This window comes from Marmota flaviventris, chromosome 4 (genome assembly GCF_047511675.1).
Source record: "Marmota flaviventris isolate mMarFla1 chromosome 4, mMarFla1.hap1, whole genome shotgun sequence".
Classification (NCBI taxonomy): Eukaryota; Metazoa; Chordata; class Mammalia; order Rodentia; family Sciuridae; genus Marmota; species Marmota flaviventris.
Genome location: NC_092501.1, coordinates 23834585 through 23846656, shown reverse-complemented (window position 1 = coordinate 23846656; position 12072 = coordinate 23834585).

Sequence of the window (12072 nt, the reverse complement as noted above, 5' to 3'; positions counted from 1 at the left end):
AGAGGCACTTCAGGAAGCTCTCCCTTGAAGCATTTAACTGAAAAGCAATTTTCCCCCATGTCTTCCACTAGATTCTAAATCCCATCTGGGCAGAGACCATGTCTATTTTTGTGCTTGGCACCCAGTAGACACTAAGTAGGTACTTTATTGAAATAGACAAACGCCTGTCTTCCTCTTTTCCAGATCAGTTTTCCCAAAGCAGATCCCGCGTCCATCTTTGGGTCCCTGTTCTCTAAAGCACTGGCCTTGTGGAAGCCGTCGGTGGATCTTGTGGTCACGAGGGATGCAGTCTCCAGGGAAAGTCAGAGTCATAAGAGAGGTGGGGAAAGTTGCTTTGTGGGGGACAGATATGTCCCATGGAGGGAGGAAAACCAGAGAGATTAAAGAACCAGGAGATCGGTGAAAAATGGGAGAAGGCTTCAGGGTGTGTATGGTAAGATGGCGTGTGGGTGGATGGAGGGATCAAACAGGGACAGTCACCAGGGATGAAGGAGAGAGTCCGTGGTGAGGACGTGTAGAAATGACCTTATACCAGGATTCCCGAAACTCACCACTGTTGATATTTTGGACTTGACAATTCTTGGTTGTGGGGGGCTGTCTTGGGCATGGGGTGTTTGACCACATCCCTGGCCTTTGTTCATTAGATCCGGCAGGACTCCACCCCCAGGTGTGACAGCCCCAAATGTATCCGGACATCACTCAATGTTTCCCTGGGGATGGAGGGATTACCCCCAAACTGGTTTGCCACAGATCTAATTCCTAGAGATCCCAGAAGAAGAGTTGAGTGGTCACCCAAGGGTGGGCAATGCTGGGTGAGTCAGGCTCCCTTGCTGCAGAAATGCTCAGAGCCTTTGTCATATCAAGATGTGCTGTGACTCTCTCATCCCAGGAGAAGACCAGGAAGTGCAGGGTTTCCTGGAAAAATCACACAGGAAATTTCCACCACCCACAAGGAGTGCTCTAAAGTGCCCAGCGTCACTCGGGTAGTAAGTGCTGGAGGCGGGAGGGTCCCATGTCCCAGCTCCTTCCGGTCCACCATTCAGTTTGCATTTCATGGCTCACTGGCACTCCTGCCCTCTCCCCTTCATCAACTGTCCCTTCTTTTTCCTCTCAGGCAGCAACCCTCTTCAAGCACAGGCCAATCTGGGGACTAGTTCCCTTTCCCCCTTTTCAAATGCCCGGCACTCGGCACTCTCAGCTTCCCCACTGGCAACATTATGTGTAGCTGCTGGAGGCGTTGCCCGATCAAGGCTGAACAGCTGCTGAGGCTCCAGAGGGGGAATTAGAAGTGGCTCCAGTGGACACCCATAGGCTGTGACTTACTTTCTGCTGGGAACAAAGTTCCTTTGAGGCCAGGCTCTGTGTGGGACACCCCAGGGTGTCGAGCTCAGAGCACCTGCTTGGATCTAGCAGATGCAATTAAGAAAATGCCAATCTGCATTCTCTGCATTTGAGCCAGTGCCCCCAGTTTCCTGGGCTTGTCAACCAGTGCTGCCTACAAAGGGCCCTAAAACACAGCCCTCTCCCAAGCGTGTTTCCCAGTGTGCTGGAATAGGAAGGAGGGTTAGACTGCACCCTGCCCTGCTTCCCTGCAGGATTGCACGCTGGACTGAGCACAGATGGGGAGCTTGCGGACCAAGACGTTGGCATGGGCCTTACAGCTGTTGAGTTATCCACTGAACCAACATTTACTGCAAGCTTTGTCAGTGTAAGTCCTGATAATTCTCTGGCTTTCAATTGCCTTTTCTGCCAAAGAGTAGGGTATGCTGAAGAAATCTAATTCTCCTTTCAGTAATACCTTCTGTTTTCTGCCCTCTTTGGGGAGTTTAGGATGGGTGAAGATTGAGTGCTCTAAGATTGTTACAAGTGGAAGAGTTCTGAACAAAAATTTTCATAAAAGAGAATATATCATGGATTTCCTTGTCTTATGGATTAGCTTTTTAATGGGAGGTTGCTTATTTGCTCTTTGGGAACATTACTATAAATATCCTCTGAGTGACCCCTTGCTGCAAGTACTTTATAAGGACAGAGTGGGAAGCAGGTGAGGAAGGTGGGTGGAGGGTGAGGCAGAGGAAGTCAAGACTTTTGAAAACATAAGCTTTTATTGCTGCAGATCCCAGAGATGAGATCTCAAAGTCAACATCAGTGGCTGTAACTTACTTTCTGCTGTGAACAAAGTTCCTTTGAGGCCAGGCTCTGTGTGGGACACCCCAGGGTGTCAAGCTCAGAGCACCTGCTTGGATCTAGCAGATGCAATTAAGAAAATGCCAATCTGCATTCTCTGCTTTTGAGCTAGTGCCCCCAGTTCCCTGGGCCTGTCAACCAGTGCTGCCTACAAAGGGCCCTAAAACACAGCTCTCTTCCAAGCGTGTTTCCATTATCCATCTTCTGATGCTTCCATTCATCAGTGATGAGCTGCTGGTGCCCCGAGCTGGGCTGGGACTTCTGATCTCAGCTTGGGGCTTGTTGATGAACCTGATGACTGCTGATCTCACCAAGAGCCAGCAGGACCCTGGTCGGATCACTGTTTGAACATGGCAAAGTGATGAATTTCAAAGGCAGACATCTCATGGTTAAGAGCACTGAAATATTAAATGATCAAATGGTTTGGTAGAGAATAGAAGAGATGGGCACAGGCATGATTTGCTACCCAGTAGACAGGCTATTTTATTTTATGGGCTCCGGTGTATAGCTCAAAAGACTCCCAAAGTGTACGTACGATTTGGAAAGTCTCAATTGTGCACGGAATTTGGGAAGCCTTGCTTTATGTTAATGACATTTTTGAATGAAGATGCTCTCCTTTTCATCACCAGATTGTCCCTTAAATTAGTTGAAGCCTGGAGGTCTTAAATTAAAAGCAAGAAATTACAATGTGGCAGATTGAATTTAGGCTCATGTGCTGTGTTTGAAATATATGAGTGGCTTTTGAAAACATGATTGAAAGTGAATGGAGGGCCCAGGCATCATCCCCTGAATATCTATTTGCATTAAAAGCTCTGTTTCCTCCCAGTTAGGGCCATAAAAGGGAGAAAGCCACACCCCACACCCCATCCTTCATCATCATGGCTCTTCCTCCAGCCCAGTGTCACTGCTTTTTAGGGTCCCATCCCCTTCTTGGCCACTGACATTTGAAGTTCTCAAGAAAGAGTGAAAGTGATCTCTCCGTCATTCCTGGCTTGACAGCTTCCCCTTCTTTCTGGCCTGGGTCTTAAGAGAGTGCTGGGAAGCAACAGAGGCTCTTGCTTTGGCTTCATTTATAGTGAGTGATCTCTGTTCTCTGGGCAAGGTCCAGCTCAGCTCATAGCCATGGTTCTTAACTAGAGATGCATATTAGAACGAGCTGGGGAACTTTAAAAAAAATACTCATATCCAGGCTCTGATCCCTAAAGAATTTAATTGGCCTGGAATGGGACCTGCATGCTGATGTGTGTAGGTGCGTGCGAGCGTGCATGTATACAAGCCTCCCAGGTTAATGTTCAGCCAGAGTTAAGAACTACTGATTTAGAGGAAAAATTTGTCCGTTTTTTTTTTTTTTTTTTTTTTACCATTAGAATTAGGTAGATTTCTTTAATCAGACTCAGACGATGTGATAGGCAGACCAAGCAAAATGAGCTGTGCATAGGGAGGGAGGCTGCAGGATTTATGAGGAAGTTAGCTATGCTCCTGTTTCCACTCTACTCAAAATAAGAGAGAAGACCTGGGGCTTTCAGGAGTCAGGAGCAGGGTCCTCAAGCCTGGGTAGGACCAGCAAGCCAGCAGCTTCAGAGTGAGGCTGTCAACCTTGCAAATGTTTCTTCAAAATCAAGTTCATTTATTAACTCCTTCAAGATTGCCTACTCACTAAGTACCCAATTCAGTGCCCAGCCCTTTAATAGGCCCAGAAATGTAGATTAGTATCTTTTAGGCAGGACCTTCAAAAGGCTTGGAAACATAAGAGGTTAGGGTTTGTTCTCTTACTCATAGACACGTGCCTTTTGACCTGGGTTCCTGTTCCTTTGCAAATGCCAGAACCCAGCATCTGCCTTTGAGTTCCTCTGGGAGAGATGACAACACCCCCATCTTCCTGCTTCACAACTTGCAAACTCTTGTCACTGACATTTTCTCCAGTACATTTTTGTATGATGATGAGTGGCATATGGGTACCTCTTTGTTAGACACACATTATCTCAAATCCACCTTATTTCCATCCTGCCTGACTCATGTGGTGGTTACAGAAAGTTCATAGGAATAGTCCAGGCTGCAGGGGCAGATACAATGTGGCTTTGATCAAGATTGAGTTACCAGAATACACCGTTTTAAAGGCAATCCCCCAAAGTGCATATGGTCTTGGTGTAACTTCACCTCATCTGGGAGCAACTTTGCCATACCCTGAAGGACAGCCAAGGAGGGATTTTGCCCAATTTAACAAATGGGAATCTGAGACTCCAAGTATTTGCTGGTATGCATTTTAATCTGGATTCCTCTCCCAGGGGTGGGAGTATCTCTAAGATTGGCACCTGAAGCACTTCTCTTTCCAGCCTCAGGCTCCCCTTTGCACAGTCCTGGGTGCTGCCTTCACCTTCAAAGCTGCAAGAAAAGCAGGCAATTCTGGGGGCCCTGACACTTCTCAGCTGGCTGATTAGACATGGCCACAAGGGGGCACCAAAGAGTTTCCATTACTTCTGGGTGCCTGGCTTTGCTGGCTGGCTTTTTCGGTTGTGTAGAAAATTGGTAAACAATGAAAAGACTGTGAACTGTGAATTTAGAAGGGATGATGGAGGGCTGAGGATGTGGCTCAGTGGTACAACGCTTTCCTACAATGTGTGAAGCCTGAGTTAGAGTGCCAACACCGAAAGAAAAAATATATATATGACGGAAAACGATTTCACCCCTAGGTTGAAAACTGTGATTAGACCGTGGAACTGATGCCCCTAATTTTTACTTTGGTTGGGAAGGTTGGAAAGTGCTCTGGGGTGGGGTAGGTTTCTGGTGGCTCTCAGAATGACCCAGAGGCTCCATGTGAATGTTTTGAACCTTTCCTTAAGAAGTACAAGAAGATGGGGGTTAATGTATATTGACCACTGGGCAGGTAGTAGGCACCAGGTCTGAAGTCTGGTTGGACCCCAGGAGGATGATGTGGATCATTGGAGGGGGTGTGGGTTTTATGCCAAGTTCCAGGGGTGATTCGTGGACATGTCTAAGCTCCTTGGTCAGAGGATTCTGGGAAATGGGGGCACAAGTTTGGGGTGTAGATGTCAACAAAGGCAGGGTGGACCTGGTCAGTGGCACAGAAGTCAGAAACTCATTAGGCACTCTATGGGCTGACAATTTGTTGAACAAGGGGTTTTGTTGAGAGCAGAGACCTGGCTTGAGGGAGGAGAGGGCTGCTGGGCAGAGCTCTGTACTATAGCTAGGTGTCATTTCATAAAGAGGTCACCCAGAAAAGGAGTTTGGACAGCTAGAATCCAAGGCCAGCTTCCATGGTCCTTTCTACTTCCAGTGTTGGCCTTTCCCATCTCTGTCTGCTTCTAAAATGGAGCACAGTTATCAAGTATGTGGGCTCTTAAGGAGGAGCCAGGAAGCTGGGGTGTGCACCTGCTCTGTGTTAGACAGTAGCAGGCAGCCTGAAGCATGAGGGGGCTGGTGTCAGTGGGGTACGCTGTAAGGATGGAGCTGGTCTTGAAGCCCCAGACCTGCATGTGCTTCAGAACAACAGGTTCAGAGAACACCTGAGGGCTGAGAGCAGGAAGCCAGGAGTGATTTCTGGGCCCAGAGGTTTGCAGAGTGGCTTCAACAAACTGGCACAGAATTGTGAAAAATTCTGCAAAGGAAATTGGTGGTGGACTTTTTGGGGACCGGCAGGTTAGCGGGGGTTGTTAAAACTGGTCCCTGTAAAACCTATCTGATGATTGGGTGGGTCATAGCCATGGACTTCCCTGGGCTCCTCTTGGGTGCCTGCTGCCCTGTCCGTGGTGGATACCCGGTCACTCTTCACTTGTGCTGTAGCTTGCTGGCCAAGTCCTCAAGTTCCTTAATGTATTTGGGGTAAGAGATAAAAACAAGGTCCCCAGTGGGAGCCTGGGCCTTGAGTGGCCCTTGGAGCACTGAACTGGTTTAATCATCCATGTTGGTGGCACTGGCCCAAGCGCTGGCCCGAGTCCAGCAAGGGTAATTACAATCTGCCCATCTCGCGTCCTCTCCTGGGGTTGCAGAGGGATTCTCACTTGTGTTTTTCTTTTGCCTCATGTTAAATTTGCAGAGAGACTGTTAGAAAAACCACAGCCAGAAACTGCGCTCTGTTTATCCTGAGAGCACAAATAAATGAGGAGCGAAACTGTGGGGAGGGGGGTCCAAGGTGCAATTCCACGCCAAGAAGAGGAACAGGAGCAGGGGTTCCCGAGGAGAAGGTAGGGTCACAGGCAGCTTCTAAAAAGGTGAACAAGGTGGTGTGTGCTCTGCAGACACTTGAGGGGTGCCCCTCCTTTGTTTTACAGTCGCCTTGATACAGGCTGAATTGTGCCCACCTCAGTGGGTCAGAGAATGCAGAGGAAGAGGGCGCAGAAAAATTGCCCTGAAGGACGTCCTGGGGACCCTCAGGAGCTATGCTGCACCCCCAGCCCAAAGTCTGCCTCTCCCCAAATAACAAGAGCACAGCCAGCTCACAAAAGGCATTTTCCAGGGCAATGTTATCTTCATGACAGCCATCTCCATTGTGCACCTTGAGAGGATGCAAGAGAGAGAAATATTTGGAGGGATGCATGTGTGGGAGGCAGGAGCTGTCAGAGCCAGTGAGCACCGGGGAAAGGATTGCTTTTTCCTGGTAGCTCTCACAGGTTCAGTAGCAGGATGGCTCTTGGGCTGGGTGGGATTCAGGGCAAGCATCGTGGAGACTCCCTACACCATTCAGAGTTCTTCCTAATCAGTGTCAGTTGGGAAGGGAAAGGTGGGATAAAGCAGGAGAGCTATTCTCTAGGGAAGGAAAAGGGATGGAACTCCTACCTTCAGGGTCTAGAACAATGGTCCCAACCATGGGACACAGAGCAGAGGGGTAGGGGCCAGGGGAGGAACAAACATGTCAAGTGGTCTTTAAAAGATATGAGGATTAAGAACATTTGCTCTAGACTGTTGCTCAGAAATTTGGAAGATGTTAATCCACTTGTTCATTTTTATCAACTCACATTTTAGAATCTTTGTAACTTTCCCAACTTGTCTATTTTTTTTCTTTCATATAATTTTTTAATTTGTTCTAATTAGTTGTACATTACAGTAGAATGCATTTTGACACATTGTACACAAATGGAGCACAACTTCTTCTTCTTCTGGCTCTACCTGGTGCAGAGTCACACCAATAGTGTAATCATACATGTATATAGGGTAATAATGTCTGTCTCATTTCTTGCCTATTTTTAACATTTTTGGTGAGATATAATTCACATACCATAAATTCATCCACTGTGCATGTGCAATTCAATGAGTTTCAGTAAATGTATGATGAGCATTCCAAATCCTGTGAATCCTGCATCCACAGATTCAACCAACCACAGGGAGAAAATATTCAGAAAAAAAATTGCATCTGTACTGAACACGTACACACTTTGTTTTCTTGTCCTTAATCTGTGAGCAGTATAGTATAACAACTATTTGCATAGCCTTGATATTGTGTTAGGTACTCTAAGTAATTTAGAGATGACTTAAACAGGAGGATGTGTTATAGGTTACATGCAAACACTATGTCATTTTATATAAGGAATTTGAACATCGCAAATGTTGGTATTTGTGGGGGGTTGGAACCAGATCCTCATGGATACCACTGATTATTCTGTTTCTCTACATATTTAGCTGAATGCTCCTTGGAAGGAATTAAAAAGTGTAGTAGAGGATATATAGCCAATCTTGGGTTTGGTTTGCTCAGAGGATCCTGCTCTGACTCTCACACAGCGCAAGGTACCAGGTGCCCTTCTCCACAGAGGAATAAAGGAATCTCAAAAACCTAAAAAGTGGGGATAGTGGAGCAGCCTGGATGGGAAGTTTCCTTTAGGAAGGAAGGACAGCAGTTGGCAATTTGCCCTGTGTAGACACAATAAGCCAGGGGCCATGCCAATTGTGTTCCAGGGATCATCAAATTTATTTTTAACAGTAACCTAAGGGAGGGAGGAGAGGAAGGGATGGGGAAGTACTGGAGAGCAAAATCTACCAAATAATGCTATGTATGAATACCCCACAATGAATCCTGTATGTATATTTATAATGTACTAATTAAAATAATAATAGAAGGAAGATCAGTAGAGCAGAACAAGTAGATCAGGGAAGAGGGGAAGGGAATGAGATTGATCTAATTAGGTTTTGTGCATGTATGAATACGGCATAACAAATCCCCCTATTATATATACTTAGAATGCACCAATTAAAAATATTGGAAAAAATCAGTAACTCATCATGACAGGCAATCATCTTATTCCCATTTTACAGATGGAGAAGCTGAAACTCATAGAAGCTGAGAAGCGTGTATAAGGTTTTACTCCTAGGAAGTTGCTGAGCTGGGATTTGAACCCATACCTTTCTAACTGCAGAGTTTGTATGTGTGAACTACTACACTAGGAAGCATTTGGAGATCTTAGTCAGTCTTGGCCTCGAAGGGACTTAAAAATGCAGCAAATCCTGGCTGCAAGCCCAAGATCTCTAATTTTGTGACTCTTAATCAATTTTGAGCTTATTAAGATGGAAAATGTGTCCTTACCTCCTCTACCTGCCGTGGATCCTAATTCTCACCTCCCCCTGGCTTTACGATCATTTTGACTTTGTTTCTACCTGGAAAAATAAACACTAACCAATGGGCTTGGTTTGCTCAGAGGATCCTGCTCTAACCCTCCCACAGCACAAGGTATCAGGTGCCCTTCCCCGTGCAGAGGAATAAAAAAACCTGAAAATACATCACCTTTCAGAAAGATCAGGCCTGCCACAAAAGTCACGGTGTTTGATGATGCTACTGTATTTCTTTCTCCCTTTCATAATCAATCTTTAGATTCTAGGCTTGAGAACCAGGTGCCACTATCTTCTAAAGGTATGCCAGGGGTTAGGAATGGAATGCTACACACCACTTAACATGTGAAATATGATTTATCTGCCTGGGCATATATGAAAAAAATAGAAAGAAAAACCCAACAACAACCCTTCTGTTGAGTTTTGAAATGTAAATGTTTGCTAATGCTTTGCTGAAGACAGCTTCACTCAGGCTGAGAGCTATGTGTAAAGAAACATTAAAATGCATCATTTGCTCAGGGCTAAAAGTCATCAGCTTGTGATATTAATGCCCTTTAAAAATAATTTCATGGCATGAAATCAGAGCATGCCTTGTGCAAAGGATTGGCTCTTGTCAATTTTCTCATGAATCCACTGAGCTATAATTGCATTTAGATCCTGCTAACAATGCAAGTATTTTCTCCCACCTCTTTCAATCGCTACAAGAAAGGTAAGGGGATTAACTTTGATTTCATCTAGTGTGAAGTTCCCCCACCCTGTAGGCTGGAAATGTGCTGGTCAGCTAGAAAGTTCTAGAAGGTTATGGCCGGCTGCTTCTCCATCCTCAGTCTGTGGGCTCCCAACTGGGCCCACGTGGGAAAATGCTGGGAAGAGGCATAGGTGTACGGGTGCCTGTGAGAGCAACCTCAGTAGATAGACTAACCAAGGTAAGCCACTTGAGCTGCAAATGACAAAAGCCTTCCTCAAACTGGCCTAGGCAACAAATAGAAAATGATTAAGAATGCAAGGGGCGTCTCACTCACATCAGAGATGAGCATGAGGTTGAACCTTAGCTCACTTGGAAGTAGAAGCTCAATGCTGTATAGAATCATGGTATGTCCTGGGTGTGCCTGGGGCAGGCTGTGGCCACCGACATCTCCTGGGATGTATGCTACATGGAGGTAAATAGAGGAGCAGATAAGCAGATGTTCATTCCCCCAACTTCTGGACTCCCCTCCAGCCTTATCTGGAGCAACACCCCTTCTCCTGCCTTGTGCGGCCTAGGAGTCTTTTTGAAATAATGATTCAATTGTGAATAAAGACATTGGAAATAACTGGAAAATGCCTTGGCCTCCTCACAGATTTTGTGGCTTTAAAGAATCTGCCTCCAGGAGATTCTTGGGGAAAGCATCACAAGGATACAATATTCACAACAAACTCAGGCGGTGGTCAGTACAACCCATCTCTTAGCTCTGCAACCATCCAGAGAACTGATTAAAGGTGGTGAGCTCTTTCTGAGTCCCTGAGGAGCGCAGCCATTGAGATGATCCTTGCCCCGTTCTTCTTCTGAACAGCTGGGAGTTCTCCTTGTATGGTTTATCACCTGAGACATCTGTGCTTTTCTTCCTTATTTCTTCTTTCTTAAAAACAGTAAAACATTTTAATAGTCCTTTAAGCGCATATGCATATATACATACACATATATATATGTACATATACACATAGATGTTCATGCACTTCCTTCATTAATTAATGCCATTTTTTAAGCCCCTACTAGGAATCCAGGCTCTAGGAGTGGAGCAGTGAACAGAACCAATAAGCTGCCCCCGTGGGATTTGCCGTCCTGGGGGACGGGGTGGTGACTGCTTCTGCCTTCAGTCTGACTGGTCTGCTACTGGCGTCCCACTCCCTTCAGCAATGCAGGAGTGTCAAGGCTGTTTGTCCCTCCACAAGCTCAAGCCCCAATCCTTTGCCAGCCTGTTGACCCCACAAACAAGTTTGGAAGGTTTTGATCAGTGCTCCTCCAAGTGTGGCCTGGACACTCCTGTGGATTTCCAAGACCTTTACAAGGGTACGTGAGGCCAAATGTATTTTTTATACACTGAAACATTTGTTCTCTTTTTAAATCTCTGTCATGAATATATGGCAGAATTATCCAAAGGCTACATGATATACGTGATTTTAAAAGAGATTGAGGGACTGGGGTTGTGGCTCAGTGGTGGAGTGCTTACCTGTCATGTGTGAGGCACTGGGTTCAATCCTCAGCATTACATAAATATAAAATAAAGATATTGTGTCCACCTAAAACTAAAAAAAAAAAAAAAACTAAATATTTTTAAAAAGAGAGATTGAATGTAGGAGCAGACACGTGAATCCAACTGTCTTTGATTAAGCTAGCTATTGAACAGATTTGCAAACATACAAAACAATGCTGCTCATTTCTTTTTTTTAAAATCTCAGTACTAGGGGTTGAACCTAGGAGCTCACACATGCTAGGCAAGCACTCTAACATTGAGCGACATCCTCAGCCCTTTTTATTTCTTTTATTTTATGACAGGATCTCACTAAGTTTCCTAGGCTGACCTCGAATTTATGATCCTCCTGACCCATTTTGTGAGTAACTGGGATTAAAGACATGTGCCACTGTACCTGGGTTCTGTATTTAAAAACAATTTTGGTTATATTATTCATAAAACACCTAATTTATGTTAACATGTTATGAGCTTATGTTAAGGCGTAAAAGTTCATTATTATTTTTAAATAAATTAATGTCTTTTAAAATATCAGTTTTAATTTCTAATGTGGTAAATATCTACTCAGGAAGCTGAGGTGGGAGGAGCAAGTTCAAGACCAGCCTGGGCAATTTAGCAAGACCCTCTCTCAAAATAAGAAAGAGGGCTAGAGATGTGTTAGAGCACCCCCAGGGTTTAATCCTCAGTACTGAAAAAAAAAAAAAAAGTATAACCAACATAAATAAAAACTCTTCAGGGTCTTTAATTTTTAAGGTGTACAGAATCTTCAGACAAAAATGCTTGACAGCTGCTGGTTTAGGGTCATTAGTGTGCACTTGGTCAGCGTTCCCAATAGCAATGGGATTTATTAAAAGGATATCAGGGGAACAATTGTAGGAAGTCCCTAGAAAACTAGCCTTCAAAAACTAGCAGGATCAAGGGAAGCTGGGGGCTCAGTTACTGCAAGAGGCACAGAGCCAGCCTGGTGAGGACCCCCTGTCTCTGCTACCATGGGATGCCAAGATGTTCAGTCCACCACTGCTGCAGGCACTTGCTGCCCTAGAAACTGGCGGAGGCTGCTGTGGTCAGGCTCTCTGCCATCCCTGGTTCTTGGGGTTCCCAG